This window comes from Salvelinus sp. IW2-2015, unplaced genomic scaffold (genome assembly GCF_002910315.2).
Source record: "Salvelinus sp. IW2-2015 unplaced genomic scaffold, ASM291031v2 Un_scaffold3790, whole genome shotgun sequence".
Lineage (NCBI taxonomy): Eukaryota > Metazoa > Chordata > Actinopteri > Salmoniformes > Salmonidae > Salvelinus > Salvelinus sp. IW2-2015.
In genome coordinates this window covers 14,862-18,380 of record NW_019945064.1, presented here as the reverse complement: position 1 = coordinate 18,380, position 3,519 = coordinate 14,862, and positions in this window count along the sequence as shown.

Here is a 3,519-nt window from a genome sequence, read left to right as displayed (position 1 = left end):
ATAATACGTCTCAGATTCACCTGAACAGACCACAGTGGGTTGGAAAGCAGAGCCAACCAACGGACCAACCAGCCCAACTCACCAGAACAGAACCTCAACTCATCAGCCAACCAACACCAACCTACCTACAGACTCCAGAAGATCACCATGAACCTTGTAGATCTCACCCCCCCACCCCAGCTCAGCTCCTCAGCTCCATCTTCCCTACAACCGTCCCACAGTCCCACAGTCCCACTCAGCTCTACACCATCTCAAGCTGGATCCTCCACCTCTTTACCAAGTATACTGCCCTCTGGTGGTGACTGCCAGTATGAGCCTGTTTATTAAGTATACTGCTCTCCGGTGGTGACTGCCGGTATGAGCCTGTTTATTAAGTATACTGCCCTCCGGTGGTGACTGCCGGTATGAACCTGTTTATTAAGTATACTGCCCTCCGGTGGTGACTGCCGGTATGAGCCTGTTTATTAAGTATACTGCCCTCCGGTGGTTGACTGCCGGTATGAGCCTGTTTATTAAGTATACTGCCCTCCGGTGGTGACTGCCGGTATGAGCCTGTTTATTAAGTATACTGCCCTCCGGTGGTGACTGCCGGTATGAGCCTGTTTATTAAGTATACTGCCATCTGGTGGTGACTGCCGGTATGAGCCTGTTTATTAAGTATACTGCCCTCCGGTGGTGACTGCCGGTATGAGCCTGTTTATTAAGTATACTGCCCTCTGGTGGTGACTGCCGGTATGAGCCTGTTTATTAAGTATACGGCCCTCTGGTGGTGACTGCAGGTGTGAGCCTGTTTATTAAGTATACGGCCCTCTGGTGGTGACTACAGGTGTGAGCCTGTTTATTAAGTATACGGCCCTCCGGTGGTGACTGCAGGTGTGAGCCTGTTTATTAAGTATACGGCCCTCCGGTGGTGACTGCAGGTGTACACACATCCTGTATAGAACTGTAAATAGTGAATTAGTATGAGTTACATTCTGGAGGAAGACTCAACTGAAACATGGTGGTATATAGATGTATTTAGAGTGTGTGTTTCCAAGGACTGAGGCTGTATCACATTCTAGGCCACACACACACACACACACACACACACACACACACACACACACACACACACAGAGGCCTGTACGTGTGTGTACCTCTCTCTACTCTACCTGCCTCTGTAAACAACCCTCCTGCCATCTAATCTACCAAGCCACTAGGACACAGAATCTGACCGCAAAACGGCCCCTGCACTCTGCAAAACGCTCCAACATTCCTGTAACATCTGGTGTTTTTAACTTTCCCGCAGAGGGCGGAGAGAGACTTACTCCTCCACTCTTTAACCTGTAGTGTGGCCTCTCGCATCGCTCTCTACCCCTCTGTTGGGCCCTCCTGCTTGGGTGGGTGACTTGCCAGTTATGAGCCTGTTTATTAACATATTCACTAGACACTTCACTGGGGGGTGGACTGCGGTATGAACTGTTTATTAAGTATAGTCTGCCGCTCCCTTGCCTAACACCGGTGGTGACCTGGGCTCCTAGGTATGAGCACATGTGTGATGGTAAGTGATCTCATCTGCCCGATCCAGGCTCGGTATTGTACTCGCCAGGGTTGTGATGGCCAGCCTCTAGTTGATTATTAAAGTCATCAAATACTCCTGCACCTCTGTGGGCGGTGGGGTGAATCAACTGCCTGTGTTAATTGACGAGTCCTGATTTATTAAGTATAAACACTGGACTAACCCATTCGCTCGTGGGCCATGATCCCGAGATGCGGTCGACTATATGCCGCGTGGACTAGATGCCTGTTTATTTAAGTATAAACTTCCTGTAGTGTTGGTCTGCCAATCTGTGTGTGGTCCTGTTGCGCTGAGCAGGTATTAGCACCTGTGCTCTTGAATATTAGATGTACTATCACGCACAGAAGAAACACTCGTATGGTTTGTGTATGATCTAGGTTGTGGATGTCACCTCGTTTTATTGTATGTATAACCTTATGTTAAAGCTGGACCCTTTCTCCTTGTCATCAACGATAATCCTGGTGGCTTAGACTGCAGCATGGGGTGGATCGATAATAGAGCTAGTAGTTGAAATGTTATTAAAAGCAGGCGACTGACCGTGTGAGTGTCGAACGCCATGGTGCGCTTGTGGGGGAGAGTAGGTGAGCCAACACGAATAAACGGCAGGTTATTTGGTTTGCCCGCACACTAGTTTCTTGTTATTTTTAGTTAATAAGATCGGGATTTACGATGATTAGAAGTCTTACAGCTGTTTTTGGGAGATGGTAGAATTCAAGATAGAATCACAAGTGGGTTGGGATGATAGATGGTTACTATATAGAGTGTTGTGTTTTCCGAAGGATAGGTGCAGAGCTCGGTTATCACAGCGTACGATGCACACACTATCACACATCAACACACAAGTGCGCCTGCTGCCTACGTGGTTCGATGTGACCTTTCTTTACTTCTGCTTATTTAATTGTTACTCCGGGTTGCCTCTGTAAACAAACCGCCTTGGGCTGCCCAAATAATCTGCATAAGGCTACGTACTAAGAGATGATGATAGCTTGGCAGGCAAGGAACGGAATGGCCGCTCGCTAGATCTTCGTCTACTCGATTAACGCTCTCGAGCATTACGCGTTGTATCCCATGTGCCTGGTGTTTGTTTAACTTTCCTGCAAAGAGCTGTTGTGCAGACGGACCATGTGGCCTGATTCAGAAAGCCATGTTGTGGAGGAAACACTCTCTGTAATGTCTGAATTAAACTGTCGATAGATTTAGCCACCACTGTACAGCAGTGTTACATTTAGCCTGTGTTAAGAGCCACGTTAACTAACTACATGTATGATCTAGAACTTGAATCGTGAGCTCTCTCTCGAGTGTGTTCATGTGTTCTGTGTGTGTTTGAGTGCGTCAACGCACATGTAAATATGAGTCCAGGACCGAACGGACATGGTGAATTCCAAATATTCTGAAATCAGATTCCGATTCCAGATTCCCAGAGAAAGAGTTTGTGTTCAGACATGGGAGAGCTCACCTGTGGGGTCATAACTCTGTATAATGAGGGATGTTGAACTCTCCTAAACTAAAGACATGGGAGAGCTCACATGTGGGCTCATAACTCTGTATAATGAGGGATGTTGAACTCTCCTAAACTAAAGGACATGGGAGAGCTCACCTGTGGGCTCATAACTCTGTATAATGAGGGATGTTGAACTCTCCTAAACTAAAGGACATGGGAGAGCTCACCTGTGGGCTCATAACTCTGTATAATGAGGGATGTTGAACTCTCCTAAACTAAAGGACATGGGAGAGCTCACCTGTGGGGTCATAACTCTGTATAATGAGGGATGTTGAACTCTCCTAAACTAAAGGACATGGGAGAGCTCACCTCTGGGCTCATAACTCTGTATAATGAGGGATGTTGAACTCTCCTAAACTAAAGGACATGGGAGAGCTCACCTGTGGGGTCATAACTCTGTATGATGAGGGATGTTGAACTCTCCTAAACTAAAGGACATGGAGAGCTCACCTGTGCCAAA